This window comes from Erpetoichthys calabaricus, chromosome 2 (genome assembly GCF_900747795.2).
Source record: "Erpetoichthys calabaricus chromosome 2, fErpCal1.3, whole genome shotgun sequence".
In the NCBI taxonomy this organism is placed as follows: Eukaryota; Metazoa; Chordata; class Cladistia; order Polypteriformes; family Polypteridae; genus Erpetoichthys; species Erpetoichthys calabaricus.
In genome coordinates, this window is record NC_041395.2 from 299,804,007 (window position 1) to 299,825,787 (window position 21,781).

General features: G+C 38.6%; 1 protein-coding gene across 1 annotated transcript in view; it reads right to left on the reverse strand.

Annotated features, from left to right (window-relative positions):
* Positions 1-19,910, reverse strand: part of shoc2 (SHOC2 leucine rich repeat scaffold protein) — a 100,731-nt gene extending 80,821 nt beyond the window's left edge. Inside the window, exon 1 of the mRNA XM_028795838.2 lies at positions 19,766-19,910. The gene's annotated coding sequence lies outside the window, so the exon portion shown is untranslated. The remainder of the gene's footprint in view (positions 1-19,765) is intronic.
* Between the last annotated feature and the right edge of the window lie 1,871 nt (positions 19,911-21,781).

Here is a 21,781-nt window from a genome sequence, read left to right on the forward strand (position 1 = left end):
TGGAAATAAGAAACGGCGAAAAAATGACAGACAAGACAAAGACAATTTGCAAACACTGTAAGAAATTAATACCGTACACCTCTGCTAACACAAGCACTATGCAAAAGCATTTAGAAAACAACCACAGCTCGTTACTAAAAGCTGCGCCTGTGAAGAAAACGGAAAGCAATTCAGTTCGCATGAAAGGGCAAACAACCATAACAAATGCCTTTGCAGCTAAACTTCCACCATCCAATGCAAGAGCCACGGCAATAACAAGAGACATCGGCGTTTTCATTGCAGCCGATATGAGACCATTTTCTGTGGTAGAAAATCTGGGATTTCGGCGACTCATACACACTGGAACCAAAGTATGCCATCCCGTCACGCACACATTTTACTCGCACGGTGGTCCCGACCCTCTACTGGGAGTGCAAGGTAAACGTTGTACAGGCTCTGAAAGAGGCAGAAACCATCGCCATAACTACTGACGGTTGGACTTCTAGGTGTACACAGAGCTATATCACAATTACAGCCCACATTATCAACAGTAATTGGGAAATGGTACATTTTGTACTGCAGACGCGCCCACTTTTTGAATCACACACAGGGGCAAACGTCGTTGAAGTTTTACAAGAAGCTGTCACACAGTGGGATCTTAAAAAGCCAAACCATTGCATCGCTATTGTAACAGACAATGCGCGTAATATGGATGTGGCTGTGCGCGAGGCAGGATTTGAGCCGCACATCAAATGCTTCGCGCACACAATAAATCTCGCTACACAGGCTGGCCTCGGTGTTGCGCGTGTCACTCGTTTGCTTGGGCGGGTGAGATGTGTAACTGCTTTTTTTCACCGGAGTTCGACAGCTGCCGCGGTACTGACGTCTAAGCAGAAGCTGCTACAACTGCCACCGCACAAATTAATAATGGATGTCACCAAGCGATGGAATTCATCATTGGATATGCTGGTTCGTTACCTGGAGCAGCAGGCTGCTATAGCAGCAGCGCTCACCAGCCCAGAAATAAGACAAAATGCCCGAAACATTGACACACTGGATACCTGCGACATTGTCAATGCCGAATTTCTTGTGAAAAATGTAGACATGCTTATATTCTTAAAAATAGAACATGACCATATCTTAGGCTGTTCTGTATAGGTCATTACCTCATTACCTTAGATAGATAGATAGATAGATAGATACTTTATTAATCCCGATGGGAAATTCACCTTGGTCTTAGCTCTTTTTCCATGCTTAAGAAAATTTTGTTCATTGTTTTGCACTCTGAGTTTTAAGACAGCACTACTTTGATAGTTACACTAATTATGGTTAATTGCACGTAAAGGGATATTTGTGTTGTTTATTATTTATTTTTATTTATACTATTTAATTTAATTGTGCAATTAATTGCCTGTCAGTTTGTGGCAAAATATTTTGCAGTGTTTACATGTTATTACTGCATATCATTCATCAAAATAGAAGTTTTATTTCATAAAGTTGATTTCAAAATGGACATGCATTTTTTGCATTTTGTGTTTTTAAGTTAAATAAAAGGCTATTTTTGCTATATATTTAAACATTGAGGATTTCTTTAAAAAAAATGTCTAAAAGTCTCATCTCGTTCTCGTGAACCCAGTCTCGTGTCTCGTCGGAAAAGCGTCTCGTCACACCCCTAATATTTTATATATATATATATATATATATATATATATATACACACATACATACATATACATACATACACACACATATACATACATACACATCAATATTTTAAAACTTACCAAAATCATGAATTCAGTGTCATATTTACTGATAATGTGCTTACCCTATTTGTACTAAAAATATTTCTGATAACAGATATTAGATAAAAGGTCAACACTGCAGAGTTTAAAGTTCAAATAGAATGGTGTTTCAAAGCTTTTTCTGCCTGCTGTCAACCAAACCTCCAAGCCACAGAGCCTATCACTGGTCCTTATATGCTGAAAGATCAAAAGGTCTCTTTTGCATGCAGACTTTAGATCTAAAGTAAGCCAAAAAAAAAACAAAAAAAAACACCAAACTCCAAGAAGCCTGAAAGCATGTAACCTTCAAAGATAACTAAGGAGAGAGTATCCAACTGTTAAGCCAGGGTATGAAGTTTGCAAGATGATTTAAAAATTGTGTCATCTTTCCTGAAAAGGAATCCTGACACACATATCTATTTGTAGATTTTAATATTCTAGAACTTGAACAAAGACCAGGAAAAACAAGTCACAGAAATAGACTGTATTTTGATGATTAAAGGTTTAAAGCGATCAGCGATTTATCATTGAAATTCCACAATGTAAGCCGACCTTGAGCAATTATCAAAGAATCAAAAAAAAAAAAATCATGTTCATACATCCTTTAATAAAGTGACATGGAAATTAGTCATTTATACCAGCATCATCCCAGCGGGAACTACAGGGACAAAATGACACTTTACTCAACTACATTAAATCAAAAACAGGCAGTTCTCCAGCTCATCACAATGAGACAGAACTGGACACAACTTTGCACAATACTCAGAAAGGAAATATCAATGCAGGATATCTATTTAGAAACAGATTGGGGATAAACATGCAAACAAGTCAAGTGAAGTCAAGTTGGGGAGCACGCACTGGTACAGTGTGTTGCCACACCCACCACACGACAAAACAACTCAGGATCCCGGTTGGCAATCCCCCAGGCAGACACGCAGCCCAGTCCCAACCTCTGGAAATGACCTTCAATCCGCTGCAGCCAGGTGTTACGTGGGTGACCTCTTGTGGCCTGGTCCAGCCACTTGGGTCCCCAACAATGCGGATCCTGCAGGCTGGATAACCCTTGGGGAATCGCGCTACATGGGCATAGTACCGTAACTACCTGCATTGTGAGGGAGTGTCGATGTGCCTCATTCGGGACTCCATGAGCAACTGCTAGTTTGGCACAAAGTCAAACCACAAGGATAGGAAGCACGCATGGGGAGAGTATATTCGACGACGTACATTCATTGAAACCCGCAACCGGCTATAGTCGTTTCACAGCGCAATTTGCCAGCATGCCAGAGCTGATCGGTCAGTGCCGCATATTCGTTGAGCAGCCTGCTCCTGACCACTGCCAGCCCCTTCAGCATTGCAGCCTCACTGTCTCTGGGATTCAACCGCTGGACTAGACGAGCCTGCAATCATCAGCATTTACCTCTGTGTGTTTGCATGCCAACAGTTCAAGCGCAGCTGGCTCGGTGATTTACTGAATTTCATCAATGGCATCAGTTGCACCTTGAACACATAATGGATTGTTGCAGTAGTTTTTTTTTTTTTTTTTTTAAAAACAGTTTTGCAGTTCATTTGCAGTGTGTAAAATGATCAGTGTTGCAGTAATTGTGATGCTCTTTGCATGAAAAAAAATGTGTTCCATTAAAATTTCACATTTTCTTTGTGAATTGTGTTGTTTAATTAAAAAGTGCAGCTAAAAAGTATTTGGCGTCCAGGGGTGCATTAACCCTCAAGTATGTGGCGGTTTAAGGGTTAAAGGCTGGATCTTGGTTTTATCCATGACACTCGCAAGCCCAGACACTAAGACTCCTTGCTCAGTCTCTCGAGAGCCCCGATCAGAGCCTCTATTGACTCCACGAAGATCACAGCATCATCAGCAAAGTCAAGATTCGTGAATCTTTCTTCACCAACAGATGCCCCACAGCCACTGGACCCCACAACCTTGCCCAACACCCAGTCCATATAAGCATTGAACAGAGTAGGGGCAAGAACACACCCCTGATGAGCCCCAGAATCAACTGGGAAAAACACAGAGGTCCTGTCTCCACTCTGCACAGCACTCACAGTACCAGTGTACAGGCCGGCCATATCCACCAACCTTGAGGGGATCCCGCAAACCCTCAGATGCTCCACAGGGCAGCTCGATCAACGGAGTCGAATGCCTTACGAAAACCGACAAAGGCTGTAAAGAAACTCTGCCGATATTCGCATTTGCGCTCCATGAGAACCCTCAGTGCCAGAATGCAGTTGATGGTAGACTTCTTAGGTGTAAAACCAGACTGCTCCGGTCGCTGGTGGGTGAGCAAGTGATCACGGATCCTATTGAGGACGACCCTAGCAAGGACCTTACCCGGTACCGAGAGTAGTGTTATCCACAAGTAGTTGCTGCAATCCAGATAGGGACGACAAGTCCTGTTTTCCAGTCATAAGGGATGACACCAGTCTCCCAAATGGAAGCAAATATTGCTTGCAATGCCAAGGAGGACAGCCTTACTACCAGCCTGGAGAAGTTCTTAATCTTCTTTTGCTTAAACTGAAAAGGCTCGGCTCTTAACCTTTCCTCATAATTCATCCCCTGTATCATTGGACTCAGCCTAGTCGCTCTTCTCTGGACCTTTTCTAGTGCTGCTATGTCCTTTTTTGTGGCCTGGAGACCAAAACTGCACACAGGACTGCAGATGAGGCCTCACCAGTGTGTTATAAAGCTTGAGCATAACCTTAGACAACAGTCTAAGCAATACTTCCCCTCTACAAATTTCTAAATACCTCAGTACTTCCTTTGTAGTCCCTTTTACCACTGGGAGGTTGTCCACTTCCTCACATGTGAAAACCTTAAGAAAAATGAGAGTTTAGAGGAACTGCTATTTCACTGCCTGTATTTTTTAATTTCCCATTACTATTCCTGAAACACTTCACCTCCTCCTTGACTGTTCTTTTACTACTAAAATAATGAAAGAATTTCTTTGGGGCATCTTTTCACATAGTCTGCTATATTCCTCTCTAACAGCATTCTAGCCTCCCTAATACCAAAAGCTCTCAGTCTTAAGGTTTATTGTGATGAAGAGAAGGAAGCTGCATCAAAAGCGATACAAGATCCTACAAAAGACATTACATTGCAATATGCTTTTGCTCTCATGTACTTCCGTCGCAAACAACAAAATAAAAATCGTTCACATAGTCACTACATAGTTATTCTCATATTTCCAAGAAAATGTCTGTTCTCACCAAGCAGTGTCTGGGACATTTGTCTTATTCATGTCTTTGAAAGCACTACATATATCAATAGATTTACATAAATTTACAAATTACGCTAATTACATCCCTACTCCTTCCACAACATTCACTTCTTCTCCAAGCCTATTATTTTCTAACATTTCTTGTGCTGCCCCACACTGTCCCTATGCAAAGCCACGCCCAATTAACTACTAACACATTATTTGCAAAAGCAGTTTTTAGCATGTTTAACTGTATAGAATTTAACATAACGCGGCAGTGTACACTTTGAAATGATTTTCTTTTGTACTAATTAGCAAATCAGTAGGTAATTGTTGGGAAATAATATTTAAGGGAAGTGCCTCATTTGCTAACCTGCCTGATAAATCACTGCCTGTTTTACTCACCAGCAGGCAGCTGATGTGCTTTGCAAAACCATTTCAGTTCACTTACTGGCTTTCACACACTCCCACACCGCAATCATGTTTTTTTTTCCTTCATCAAAAAAGCCACAACTAATGTGTAATTTAAAAAGGTGCGATATAAAAAAAAATATATATAGTATATAAAAAAGTTATCAATTACAGCAAACACCTCAGCAGGTCAATGTCTAAAACACTGAGCTTACCCCTTAAGTGTTTTAATATATTTAGAGAAACAATTCAAAAGCACAATTAAATGTCCGAGGAAAACATATTGATATTTAAGTAGGACAGCAATGCTTATATTAGTACTGTTAAGAATAGTTGAATTTAACATGTAGAGAACTTGGAAAAGCCAATTATCAAACATTAAAGTCAAACATAAGCAATCAAACAATCCTAGAAACAAATCAGTTTTCAAAAGAGTCACAGGCAACAAAAACCTCAGCAAAACCGCATTACAGTGATATTCCATTCTAGAATTGGTTTTCAAGAAATATTCCTCATGCATTTTTAAAATTCAAACTAGCCCAGAGTTTCAATGATTACTCAGACTCAACTAGAAGCACATTCAAGTTTAACATCAAGAATGGAATTTTAAAGTCTGGTTTTGTACTGAACTATACATAGATTTTATATTTTTATACACATCTCAGAAGGATTTTCATAAAATTAGCTTGTATACCACATAAATGCTCACCACATCTATAAAATTCACTAAAGGACAGTATTTTTTTTCCAATTGAGAACCAATTCCAACTGCTAGACTATCCTCATTAAAAGAGAAAAGCACATAATTAAAAACCAGAATGGAAGAACTGTTTAAAATTAGGTAAAAAAAAAATAAATTTGTAAACAGGTGATGGTAAAAGCAAAGAGTGACCATACTGTACCCTTTGCTTGCCGACAGTCAATTTAAAACATTCTCTTATTCTCTGGGGGTCTAAAATGCCTACTCCAACAGCATTTGGCAAAAACCAGGAAACACTGGGATGAAAAAAAGAAAAAAAAAGTCCATTACAGGACACATCCATGATACTACACTGCTTAAAAAAAAAAGGGAACATTTAAATCACACATCAGATCTCGACAAACTAAATATTCAAGTCAAAAATCTTTACCGAGTAATACTGTGTAATTTGTTGAGAACAAAATGATGTAACAATCAATGGAAACCAAACTCACTAACCCACTAAGGTTTGGATTCAACATCACACTGAAAAGCAAAGTCAAAAAATGAAATCACAATCTGATCCAACTTGCATGAATTTCATGCCAGCAACTCCTGTGGCGGATTTCGTCCCAGACCTGGATCACGACATCAATGAGATCCTGGACAGTCTGTGGAGATAGTTGGCCATGTCGGATGCACATATACATAATGTTTCCTTTTGTTCTCAATTGATTTAGGTCTGGAGAAAATGTGATCCAGTCAATGGCATCAATTGTCATCTTGGAACTGCCTACACACTCTGGCCACATGAGGCCAGACATTGCCCTGCACCAGAAGGGACCCAAGTCCCATTGCACCAGCATAAAGTCTGACAATAGCTTCCAAGATTTCATCCTGGTATCCAGCAGCAGTCAGGGTACCGCTGCCTAGCACATGGAGGTCTGTGCAAACCTCCAAGGATATGCCTCCCCAAACCAGTCATTCTGGACGATACTGTAAGCTGTATAACGTTCACCACGGTGTCTCCAGACTCTCACTGCCACATGGTACCAGTAATGACAAGAACACTAGAAAAATTCAAAACTAGAAGAGTCAGTCAGGAAGGACAAGGAGAAAGCAAATGTCTACGGCCAGCACCTGCAAAACGATTCCCTTTTGGAGGGTTGTCTTGCTATTACCTCTTCAATCCATCTGTTGTCACTTTCATTTGCACCAAAGCAGGTAAAGTTGATTCACAATCGCTTATGCTTCCTAACTGGACAGACGGATATTCCTGAAGCTTAACTGACCTGATGTTAGACTGTGATGATTAAGTGTTCCCTTAATTTTTGAGTGTTTACACTAGTATACTCAGTGTTAATTATGGTGTCCTAACCAAGATGAACCCCATTTAATTTTCTCAGCCAGGTGGCTGGCACAACATAATATCATAGATGTACAGACATGGGGTGGGCAGGCTTAAACAGAAGACCCTTACCTTGCCAGGAAGCCAGTATAATGGAAGGACCAAGTGAGGCAGTCTTTTAAGACTGTATGCTTTCCTGATATACTAGGTGGCAGTGCTAATGGATCAGTGTACCCATGCATATACCCGTGGGGCATACTGGGACATGTAGTCCCATTGGGCAGCCCTGCTGTGTTCCATGGGTGTCAACGTGTGAGATGCAGGGAAGTACAGTCCTTGTTTTGACATACTTCCACCCGACACGGAAGTGCTTCCTTCAGGGAATGTCCTGGCACCAGTACTACTCATGTGTTCGCACATAAAAGGGCCTTCTCTTTACACTCAGGGAGTAGGAATTGTGAGGAAGACAATACTAGCCTGGAAGGAAGGAGGAGTAAGTGAGGACAGAAAAAGGAAAGAACAGAAAGCTGTTTATTGCGAGAACTGTAAAATGGCATTTTGCTTAATAAACACATCTGAACCTGGACTGGAGGCGTCTGGGTTTTGGGGGTCTACGACAGTCCCTAGCGGCCAGAACTGTCTCCAATAAACCAAGCATTTAAGCTGAAGTATTGAACAGTTACAGATCCTTGAAAGATACAGTAAACATTCTCATCTGAGAAATTCTATAAAGCATCATATACACTGGGGTAAAAAGGCCCACTTGTTTTCTCTCCAATTGAAAACATATGTAGCTGCAATGCTAACAAAGATGACCACAAAAGTTGTGTCACACAAAAGGTTACTCCCATACAAAACAAATGTGTCACAGTATCCTAATAAAAACCGTTGAAGTGTCACAGAAAAGAAAGGGGTTGTTTTAGACAAGAGTCCTCACCAGTTCAGAGGAGCAAACAGAAAAAATCCAATTTTAAATTTGACATAAAAAACTGCAACATATTACAAAACTGAATCCCAGGACATATTTTAAAATGTTAAATATAATGATCTTGTGATCCAAGTACCCAGAAAATATCGCACTGTGTGGCATACGGCAACTTTCATCCCATAAGAGCCCCAGGTTGCAAACTGTCACAAACAGATCCCAAAGGATGCCATTTCCCTTATAATTTATAACATCCTAATACAACTATATGATAAAAATAGCTATGCCAAGGTCCCATAGGCCTACTTAAAAAATACACCAATAAGTGTCACCCCCTGCAATTGGATTTTGCACTTTCTTACCAACAGGCCTCAACATGTGCAGACTGGGCAGACTGACGATGCGGGTTCTGCTCCATGCTCCCATCCGCTGTTCAGGAGCCCTTGAACCCTACACCATCGATAATGTTACCGAATGAGCTAGACAGTGAGGCAACAATAGCAAGGGGATGATGTACAGAAGTGCAAAAGTGCTTTATTAAACAAACAAAACACAGTCCACAAAGTGCAGTGCCTTCTAAAAAGTCTTCATTAAATAAATAATCCATTAAAAGCAAGTGAAAAGTGGAGATTAAAAACAATAGAAAAATTTTCTAAAAACCACGAGGTAACAATATCACAGGAAGCAATCCTTTAAAACAGTTACACAAAAAGCCTGGTGTCTTCTTTTTACCATGGTGGCTCCCCTGCTACTCCCATCTGGGCTGCTCAACAGGAGAGTCGCCTACCTGCAGGAACAGCTGCCTTTCACTCAGGTCCGGTAGCCCTCTGATCTTTGGCTATGTCGGGCTCCAAACCGGACCGAGACTTTGGTTATTTCCCCAGCGGCCAAGGCGCTCACGCTGGGGCTATACCAGCCCAAAGCCTCCTCGACTCCCGCTCCTATCGACTGTCAGTCGTCGCCTCTACTGGTCACTCCAGCTACTTAATCACTCATCTGGAGTGACCGCTTCCTTCAGCCCCACTGAGTGTTGGCCTAACACTCCCCTCGTGGGCTCTCCTCCCAGCTGCCTGCTTTCTCTCATGTGAGCCTGCTCTTGCTCGCTTGCCCTCCTTCTTCCTCACACCGGCTCTCTCCACCTGCTTCCTGTCTTCTCTTGCTACCTCCCATTATCTTACTTTTTTTTCCCTCTCTTGTTCTTTTCCATTTTCTCTTCTAGCCGACTCGCGCTTCTATATATGCTGAGAGGACACAGCAGCTGCAGCACATTAGCAGTCTCAGGAACAGTCACAGACGGATGTGGGCAGTCTCTCACCTGTGCACTTAGGTGAGAAACGCCCACACCGCAGATCGTCCCGAGACCCGCTCCAGCCACAACTACCACGCCCCCTCGCTAAGCCAAGAGCACAGTGATTGTTTATTTAAAACGGGCCTTTTGAACGGGAGCTGTGGACCCGCTATACCACAGTCCCCTTTTCACCTATTACTGTTTGGCCAGACATAGCTCCAACTCCACCATTACATTTGCAGATGACACCAGTATCATAGGCTTAATAACTAACAATGAGATAACCAAACCTCTTCGATGTAAGCTGACCAAATGGTGTCAAAGTAACAACCACAACCTTAATGTCAGCAAACCAAGGAGTTGATGATAGACTTCAAAAACCAATAGGCAGACCAGCATTTCATCTATATTTAAGAGGATGCTGCTGAAAGGGTGAACAACTTTAAAATTCTTTCAGTGACCACCACCGATAACTTAAGTGGATACATGACATTTTGGCTCTAGTCAAAAAACACTTACTGGCACCTCTATTTCCACAGACATTTTTACAAGCTTTACAGGTGCACATCAGAGTCCATCCTCACTGACTACATCGCATTCTGGTAGAGCACGTGCTCAGCTGGAGATAGTAAAGCCCTGCGGTAGGTGGTGAAGGCAGCACAGAACATTACCTGCACCCAGCGGACTTCTGTTCAGGACATTAACCACCTAAAAAGGCAAACAGTATCAGAGATCTCTAAAGATCTTTACTTATTGCATGCAGTGAGCTATGAACCCCGCACTAGATATTTCCTGTCCTAAGATGCCACCTAACCATATCTTCATGTACTCTCTACCACTCCTAAATCTAAGTAAATTTACCAGATTTTCCTTAATTTATCCTTAAATCAAAAAAAAAAAAAAATTGTCAAAAAGACCTATTTAAATTTTTTTGACTTCAACCACCGATTATGCACCATTTTTTTGCAATCTAACTCCTTTTAAAAGGGCTGCTTTTTGACGATTTTGACTCTATACAGTAGGAATAACTGGAGTGTATAAGAAGTGTCAAAAGAGTCATTTATTTGTTGAACAGCAGGCTCAAAGAAACAAAGCCAAGAGAGGAAGCATTTTCTGGTAAAGAGTTTTTATTTTCACTTATGTTTATTAAAGTCACAATACTACAAAAACAAACAGGCAGAAAAGTGATGCTAAATTTGTGGGAAACACTAAAAGACTGCTACTAAATAATGCACAGTGACCCCAATCAAGGCCTTTGATAAATGTGGTTCTTGGAAATACAAGTAATAAAAGGTTTAAATATTAAGTATTTTTGCTATCTTGAAGCAACTAATTTGCAATGGCAGGACCCAAGAGAATAGGAATTCACACAAAGTGCAAACAAGCTTTCATAATGACCTCAAAACCTGGTTTTCTGCATGCCAAGAACGCATGAAAATCTGCATTGCTATGACAACAGCAGCAATCCCTCTACAATCTCCATGGCACATGGTGTTTATTACAAAAAATTTCAAGGTTTTCCAACCAAATATTTTTTTTCATACATGACATTTTCAAGTGTTACTTAACAGACAATTATGATCACAACAAATATCACTAAAACACCAGATCATGTAAGAAATTAGGATTTTTAATTGAGATATTACATCTTGAGAAACTACATCTGTTAAGAAGATATATTTTATGTATGCCTATTCACCACCACTTATCACATATTACATTTAAAATTTGCCCTGCCAGAACATTACATAACAAGAGGATATATTTAAACATACTTTAAAAAAAGAAAACAAAAAAGCAAAAGTTTCCATATGTCTGTGTTTGTAATACAACATCCACAGAAGTTTTTGTAAACTGACAAAGCATGTCATCAAATGAAAAAAAAAATTATGACATGTTCACAGCCACAGCACATATTCCCTTTTTCTTTTTAAGGCAAAGCTGCATACATACATCTAGTTATAAAGGAAGCAGCCATAGAAAAGAACAGTTACAGGATTAAAAGCAAACCTAAAAGCACAACAACAATAGACAGCCACTGGTTGCAACAGCTGAGGCATTAAAAGCAGCTGCTTAAGACTATACAAAGCTTCTCTTTCAATTAAAACTAGCAGAGCTAATTTACACAGTTCAGAGCAATCTTGCACAAGCAAACCACTAGTATCATCATCTGACTGGTATGCTTCTGTCGTGTCACCTATTTGGTGAACTTGCCCTGTATGAAGTGTTTCATGAAAGGCCTGGACTAACAGCAAAGGTATTCTCAGAGAACTTAAATCAGAAATATCTTAAAAAGGTTAGTAGCCTACCAGTTTTTTATATATTATTTATATATATATATTTGAAATGGTGGGTAGGAGGGTGATCATGGGGTAGGTTGTGAACTTTAATTCTCTTATGTTTATGTTTCTCGTTTGTTCGTTCTTTTGTTTATCATTAATGGGGTGGGTGGTACTTCACTGCCAATTTTGTGTCTTGTGTAATGCTTATAGGTATGTTTGCAAATGATCAACAGCACCAAATCAGTAAAAAACTTCTCACAGTAAAATTAGAGTGAAGGCCTGGGTCTTTTGTTTATCTGAATGTCTCCGAGGTCAGAATGCCTTAAAACTAATGTGTAGTAACAGTGGGTAGCTGAAGAGATAAACAGATACAGAATAAGTCTATAGAGAAGAACTACAGTGTGAGCAGACTGACTAAACAAACAGAGCTGAGTGGCTTCCTAACTTCCAGGCTTAAATCCAATGAAAAAAATAAAAAATACAGGACTCTGCTGGAAGACGTGATTCTTCTCCTTCCTCCCCTTACCCAATCACAGTTTGCTTTTTTCCCTCAGCTAACTAGAAGCACCAAAAAAGTGTGTAATACCACCCCGACCCACCATGATATTGTAGTTTGTTTTCAGCAGGGACTTTCTTAGGATGCAAATTTCCAGCAAAATATATTGGGTCATATTCCATTACCTTTTGGTCTTTAAAGAACAAATGCTGAAAGTGCCAAAAACATTCTCACCTTCCAACTACCTATTCTGGTTTTCATAAAGAGTTAAGAGAAGTACTTTCCCAATATACAAGTATGATGATTATTAAATTCCACTGTAGAATAAATTCACAGACAGTCAAATAACTTTCATAAGCAATGGAATCATTCATTCTTAACGTGGCTGGTAATGAGGTTTACATTGGTGCCCCGAGTTTGACTCCCATGGTAGCGTTGATATATGACATAGCTGCAAGTGGCTGCAATTCATGTCACTGCTGTGTTTCGACTGAGAGAATGAAAAGGAAAAAAAAAAAAAACACAAAACACACTATTAGTTACTTCAAGTATTCCTGAAATTTTATAAGACAATGGCACTCAGAAGATATGCAAACATAACAGAGAGAGGGGAATTATCCCTTTCTACCACCAAGAATTCCTGTTTGGATCTAGTCAATAGAGCAATGCATTTTGGAATTATCAAAATTACATGAGAGCATACATTTAATTATTTGTTTTCAATTTTTTATTGCAATATATAAGGAGCTGCGCAAGTCTGGCAGAGAAGAAACAAAACGCATGAAATAGTGTTTCAAAATCATGTACAGAAAGAAAAGGCTTAACCTAGCCAATGCCCTGAGCTGACAGGAACAGGCTTTAACAACAGAGTTAATTTGGAATTCAGATTTGAGGGTATTATCAAAAAAAAAAAAAAAAAAAAAAAAATTTGTGATGTGTTTACAGTAGATTGACAAAAAACAGATTGTGTGTTTTGGACCGTCTAATCTTACTTGTGCTACAGAATCTTGTTCTCCTGACAGACTACTAAAATTTAGTGACAACTTTATTTATATCCTCCACACATTTCAATAGAGGTTCAAGATCATTTGTTTTGATCTGTTTCAGTGGAAAACATAGTGAAATTAGTATTTAATTGAAACAAATAGAAAAAAACATTTAAACAATGTTAATTTTTATCTTCCATTGGCAAGGAAAACCTAAGTTTTAAAACACTGCAAATAGAGTCAGTTCTTCGGAGCGTTATGTAGCGGGAGAAACACACTGGTGTAAATAATGACATGGTCCAAAACTGCATTAACCCAAGGAAGAATGATCAGAACAATAGTAGGCATCTTACAGCAGGACAGTAGGAAAAAGGGGCAGACTGGTCTCATCCATCCCATTTATCACAGAAAGGGAGGAGCCACCACCCTCCTATAAAACCAAAAAGAACTTTTCTGCAGATGACACAATCATGGGAGATGAGAGTGGATGTGGTAGGAAACTACTTTCACCACGAGACCACGAGGATTATCCTGATTGAACCAAGTGTCCCATGGGAAAACAGATGCCAAGAGGCTTCCAAAAAGAAAGCCACCAAGTACCAATACCAGACCCAAGAATGCTGGGACCAAAAGGGCCATTGAGGATGGCTGAAGGGGTTTCTCAATAGAGTGTGTGTGTGTGTGTGCGGAAAATGCTCACAGCTCTGGGACTGGGGGATGCGGGGAAGAAGGAAAAGAGGACTCTTGTTGGCTTTAGAACAGGCAAGAGAAATTAAGCCTCAGGCCAGGAGAAGATGAACAGTGACTGGCCATCATTGTCAACTCATCAACTGGAGGACATCATGGTTCAGGGTTGAAACATCCAAGGAATGTAGGATACCATCTGATGAGATCTTCTACTGGTATGCTAGCAACACCCAACTAATATTATGTTAACTCTAAAACTAGAACTATCTGAACTGGTCAAAACCTTAAACTTTCTCAAGATATTTAAGAGATGCATTTTTAGGGTAAAAATTATTTAATCAAGTAAGAGCAACAAAAAATGTATTTTCCCTTGTTAATTAAGGTTAGAAAAACTAGTACACTTTAAACTATCAGTATGGCACACCAGTTTAAACATTACACATCAAGGCCCACTACTCTCAACCAACATTTATTGTTCCTGTCCATTATATAGTTCAGACATTTCACAAAGGGAAAATGTTCCCTAAATACAAAGCCTTTTGTTTTGGAAAAGAAAAAAAATTACATCATTCAAGCTCAACACTGAAACACTTAATGACATGGTCTGTGTGATGTTCATGAGAAAGTAGTACTTTTACTGCTCACAGTTCTGATAATGCTGCATAAACATTTGGTCCAATGTCATATTACACCAGAACCACAAGTAACCGTCACTTAGTAACAAGCTAGTAACAAAAAGTATGGGCTGTACTACAGTCTCCATCCAGAGGTAAAGATTACATTTCCTTTCACTGCACAGTAAGCAATTGCTACAGATACCTACAGAGTTGAAGTTAAACTTTGTGAATCAAGTAGAAGTTTCTTTATTTGTCCAAATATAAACTGCATCATCACACATGTATGAAACTGACACAAAGGATTAGAATTTTGCTAAGGAAGATTTTTTTTTTTTTTATGATGGACAGTGAAACTGAATATACTTTTTGTAAGATGACAGTTTTACTTTTATGAATAATTAAAAGTAAGGAAAATATATATTGACATTAATCTGGCTCCATTATGGTACCTTTTTTTCCCTTTGAAACTTCTACCTTTGTTCTGAAAACTCAACTTTGTCCATAATGTAAAGTGATACTTATGAGTGTGCGTTTTTCTTTAAATAAAAAAAAAAAAAAGTCTTTCAATTTGCAAGGTACTGAATATGGAAGGGGAAAAAAATTACACTGGAAATACCATCAGTATATTAAATAACCACCTTTTTATTATCATTCTGGAATTACAACTAAAGTTAATATGTTTTTTTTAGACTAACTTTATAACAAAATTCTAAACAGTTTCCTCATGAGTCACACACATTAGGGGACTGTTACTCAGTTTCCAACAATGCAAATGAATTTGATGTTTTTAATTGTTCAAACAGTAAAAATACTAGTAATGCCAATAGTACAGCAATTCATTCTTTTTCACCGAAGTGATCAATTTATGCCTTGGTAAGTCTCAAATCCCTTCCACTGCACCCCTGAGGGTCTCCATTTTATACTTATCCCATGCCAAACAACTAGATGAAACCATCTCTTACATAATTAAAAAATGGATTGTGATGTTGGGGACTTACGTTTGGTAGTTGATGAACTGACATAGAACGTCATTTTAAATCTTTAAAAAAATACCATGCATGTAGACTGGATACTGCTATATAACCATTCTACTTTATCATTATTAAAATATACATGTCTATAGGCAAATGAAGCCTCAGGCAGCAATAAAAGCCAACATGTATGTACATATCTGTATAATGCATCATGCAGACTCAAGTGGTGGTGTTATCCCAGACCTTAACATGACTATATAACTACAACATAACACCTGCATAAAGAATGTTTTTCAATATTCTGCTATGATTTGTAAAGCTTTTTTTTCCCTGCCACTCCGGAATACATATCTTAACTGCTTGCACCATATTAACTTGTTACAAACAGTTGGGATCTTCTCATGTTGGCCTCCTTACTCTTTGCAAACCACATTATGCAACCTCTTTGGCAGGCATTCATTCTGTTCTGTGGTTGGCACTCTCTGGAATTCTCTTTCCACTTTTCATGAGGCTCCTTCTAGCTTGACGATCAAATCCAGACTGAACACCCACATGTATTCTCTAGCTTTTTAATTGCTTTTCCTTCATTTACAAGTTTCAGTAGTTCCTGCTGCTCATTAATTTACATAGTGTATAGTATTGCAGTGCTACTGCTAACTTAAACTGTTTGCTATTAAAGCTGTATTTAAAACTAACCAATTTTCTTGCATTATAACTGACTGCTACAGCTATCTTGATGTAAATGATAATGGTGAAATTTGTTTTTCTAGTTTGATTTTTATCGTAATGATTTCCTTGTACAGTTGCTGTGTAAAGTGCCTTGAAACAGTGCAGGTCACTAAAAGAACTGCATATGATAATGGTTTATTTCAATGCAAAAAGTAAAACAAATTCTCAGTTTTAAACTCTAAATAATATTTCGAGATAGTTGTTTATGATAAATAAAGTGGAACTAAGCAAACTACAGACATCTTTTCTTGAAAATCACATAAAAGCCTTTATGAAAAATGTCAGGATAAATATACAAAACTTACAAAAAGCTTTAGCTTGCAAAACAGCTTAACCACAAACAAGATAACTATCAAATATACTGTCAGTGAAGCTTACTTTATACTTTGTCATTAAAAGGGCAGTGCCATGGAGTCTACAATTCATAAGCATTTAATGTTTTAACTATAAACCCATCAAGTACTTTTTCTACTAAGCTATCAGTTCATCAACAAATGTGCACTAATTGTTAAACAGCAAGTCGAGGTCTACAACTGAAAAACACTCATGTTAGCATGGGACAGGATAGATGGAGTAAAATCAAATAACTAAAACGTACACATACTAAAGAAGTATTTCTAGTGACATACCCATAGTTAATAAAATAACCGATTACAAACAACCGAGTTATAATGGGAAAACAAAAACACTCTTAAATTCTGTTGATAGATGGAAAAATAAGATATTGCTGCTTTTCCAAACAATGTAAAAAAAAAAAAGTTTAGAAATTTTGAGAAAAATAAAAAAAACGGAAGGGTATTTTCTCTGTGTGACACAGTGGACTGCTATACTAGCTTAACCCCAACATACTTTCAATTTCCTAGTTAAAAGCAATCCAGACAGCACATAACTGACAACAGTCACCTGTAGTCTTGCTACACATTATGTGTTAATGAGGTAACCAAAATAAAAAAGCACACACACATCTCAAGACGACGCAGATGAAAAAAATCAATCTTTGGGATCAATAAAGATAATGAATGAAAATATTCTCTAATAAATTATTAAGTCTACAATAGCATTTTAAAATATTTACCACACCTTACATACAAGTCCCGGGGGAAAAAATGGAGGTATGTTAAAACAGGATAGCATGAAGATACCAATGTTTAAAAGAATAATAGTAATAAAAATGTCTACTAAGTAACAAAAACAGCATCAATACATGGATCCAAAAAGCTGCCGAAATTATATGCTTACCTTTTTTATTTTGCAATAAAGTTTGTCTTTCAAATTTAAATTTACACATAGGAAAGACACACAAGTACATAAAGACATCGGGGTTCACAGATGTTGCATGTATTTTCACCACTCAAAAACAATGCTTTGGTAACTAAACCTATGGACTAACAAAGATTTCTACTCATCGTACAACCAATCTCTCTCTATCCAGACAGCAAGAATAAGAAAGAAATTTATGCTGCGGTTTGTGGAGATCGTTAGAGACTACGCTCTCTGATTTGCTGAGAGAAAAGTGATGCATGTAATCAATAACAGGCATTGGAGCAAAATGCCATAACAGACTGGATCATATGGCTATTTTTCCCTAAATTTGTGATTTGTTCTTAATTAGAAAACGCATGCCCGCTTCAGAAACACGAATCAGTTATGAACGTGTAACATCTAAAACTATAAAAACCATTTCTATACATTTTACAAAAAAAGTGTAACTTGTTACATTTATTTCTACGATGTAGCTCCAAGTGCGTTACAATGTATCAAAGAAAAGGACTACAAATAAAGACAAATTCGAAAATGAATACCCAAAAAAACAGATAAAAATAAAATCAAATTCACAGATAACCTAAATATACAAATAAGAAAAGTTCGAGCCCTTAAATATAAATTCATTTTCAAGTCTCTAAAAGATAAGTTCGATAGTAAGAAAATAAAAATAGAGACATAAAATAAAAGGTGGAATCTGAAATAAAATCTACAGAAGCAAAAGCTTTGTTATTAGAATTCCTACAAAAATATTTTAAATAATCACTAGGCGAAATCTCAGACTGATGCCGAATTTCATGAATACTACACATCAACTCAACGTGGAAGTTTGATTGGCACAATTTGCTCCACCGGTGAAATGTTTACAACGGCTGGAATGACACATGGGGATTGACATTTTACAGGTGTCACGATCACCTTGTTACCTATGGCATACACATAAACGCACAGGTAGCAGCACACACAACTTCTCTGTCTAGCGCTCAAATACTTGCAAATAAAACACAAATCAAAATTGCACTGACCCTTTCTGGAATTGTTTAATACACGTGCATTTTTGCTTTCTCTCTCACGCACCCTTCCAACTTGCCTGTACTGGTGTGGTGTTCTGGCAAAAGGGCGGAAAATTAAGCGCTCCAGTAACCCAAAACAACCACAAAAAATGATAAAAGCCTCGGGAACCTCGTGTTGCGAAACAGAAAATGTCGAGATTTTTTCCTTGAGTATTTTAACTGGAGGCGATTGTAACAACCGCACAACCCGTACTGAAGTGTGCAGCTAACAGGTATGGTGGCTGCTGCTGTGGCACCGCTGGGCACCTTAGACAGCGGCGATTGATCGACTTCACGCACTCATGGTGCATCCGAAAAGAATATCAGCGACTCCTGATTTTTTTTTTTCTCTCTTCTTATCGCTCCGCTCTCTGTGGTTCCTCGCTAACTACGACTCAGTCCGTAACGGGTAGCAATCAGTTTCTCACTCTGCTCGCTAGGCCCTTCCTATATGTCATCCCCGAAGCCCGAGCAGAAAAGCACTGAACGCTCAATCGCGGAGCGGAGGTCAGGGGGTAAAAAATAACAACCCCACCCCCTCTACCCACAGTCCGAAAAACTACCTTTTCTGCTGCCAGCAGCAGTCACTGCAACAGTAAACAGCAAACGCACGACACGAACTCCGACTACGACCCCCCTTCTTCTCCTCCACCTCCTCGTTGTCGTCCTCCTCCTCCTCCTCCCCCACCTCAGTAGCACCCAGTCTTCCTCCTTCGGTCTCGCTCGCGCCCCCTTTCTATCTTAATGTCGCTGACTGTGTGTAAGATGACAGAATCTTGCCCGCCACCCTTCTGCAATTTTGCAACAGCCCTTTCCGAAGCCCCGTTCGATTAAAAAAAAAGAAAGAAAGAAAAAAAGGCAACACTGCCTACCGCGGCCATTCGACTAGAGAATCATTTGTGGCAAAACAAACCCAAAGAAATAAAAAGACGCGCTTCTAAGTTCTAAGAAACATCACGCAACACGCGCGCTGGCAGACATCCCGTGATATTTTTTTGTCTTAACATATTCAACGTAAGTGCTATTAGGCACTGCTTTTTTTTTTTTTTTCCTTACCCTTTCGAGGTGTGACTCTACCATCCTTCACCGCTGCAACTCCTCCTTCGCTAACTGCTTCTCGAAGTATGGGAACCTCTGCCTGCCCCTTTCTACGGGGCTGCGTCACACGCACACGCACTGCCCGTCTATCACGAGACTTTCTTGGACGGATTAAAGGTGTTTCTAAGTGGGCGGGGCAGGAATAGAAAAAGACAGGGTAAATGAGACGAAAGGGCGGGACGGGGCGGTGAGAAGGAGAAGGGCGGAGCCTGAGAAGGCTTACACTGTATCCTCCATTCCACAGGGCGGAGACAAACGAGAGCTCATTCGTCCTTTGATCATAACGGCATAGCCAATATATCTGGTATGTTTTTTTGAAGAAAAAGGCGTTAAGTTAAAATTAATCGTTTAACATTGATATTCGTTTATTTCTTTGGTATTTTAGACGTTGGCGCGCCAACACGGATTATCGAAACGAAAAAACAACAGTAATACAGTCATCTAAAAATCTTAACAATCATCGATCACACAAATAATAAATTAAAGCAACCTATACAGAGTAGTTATTTTATAACCTTATTCCAATTTAGTATCGCAGAGAGCCACAGCTTGCGAATAATTATGTCTTTAAAAGAAAGAATCGATTGTAATCTTCGCATTTCTTTAGAAAGATATCGCCTTTAAGTAGCATTCAGCAAAGAGTTTGTATATCCATTTTACAATTCCGAAATCACTAGGGCGGATATTATATTAATAATATACTGCATATAATAGTTTCTTAAATGTTTTGGACAAATACTGTAACATGTCAACAAAATTTGATTTTCTCCGCAACATGTACTTACTTTAGCACAACAGAATCTTATTTCTCGTTCTTTTTTTACAACTTTCAAATTCTTTACCACATCAGAATAATTGACTAGTACAGAATTTGAATAATTACTCATTAAATTGTTTTTGTGATCAAAATAGATTATGTTGCTTTTCATTTGAATAATTACAAACTTCAAAATATGTCAAAATTCTCTCATCGTGTTAAGTAATCAAAGCACCAAAGTCAAAATCTGTCAATCGTATGTGACATGGAGTTACTGCAAGTCTCCTAAAGAGACAAACTGGTCTGCAGGTGAAACCTGAATTTCACTAACCAAGATCAACCAATGACACTTGCTGTCAAGTTAGCTCAAGGTGGAATTCATGACTTGGTATGAGTGCAAGACAACAAAACAGAAGAAGAGGCAGAAGAGTGCAAAGGCATAGAGCTGTCCCAGATGTACAACAGGGCACATTTGTGGACTATGTCATTAACCATGGCCTTACAAATGGCAGAGGCGGAGTTTCTTTCCAAACTTTGTCTGCTCTGTTCTTCTGCCTTAGCCAGAAACTGAAATGTAAAACCTTATACTATTGAAAGCATTGCCTGAATAATATTAAGTTGGACACACAATAACTAGAACAATAACAGTTTGGCACAACAGACATTCAATGTGAGTAGAAAAATGTACAAGACCGTTTGGAATTAAAAGATAAGGAACGCATTTACACAGTCCACTGCCATAGTGACAAAGCATCTAAACATTTTGAAAACCATGATTCTACACAGTGTGAAAGAAACATCTCAGTTTGCTGATACTGACCTATTCATTAACACAATAATTTCATTTTGAAGCATGTGTTAAAGAGTTTTGGGTGAGAAGTTTGCTTTTGCAGGTGGACTATAGTTTTATACTATACCATATACACTGTTTTGATAAATAATAATAATAATAATAATTCATTACATTTATATGCACCTGGAGCTATGAGATTGATAACAGTGTTTCAACAAAGAAGCCTAAACAACTAAAAATAACTTTAACATTATTTTCCTATTAGGAAATTTGTTATATTCGAAGATGAAAGTGTCCTTTCTGTTTGTTTTCTAGGGACCTTTAAATCCCTGGTATTTTCACACAAACACAAGGTAGCACAATACATTTGGTTTAAATAGGGATACAGAACATAATTCACTCAAAGCCACTTACAGTAATCCAA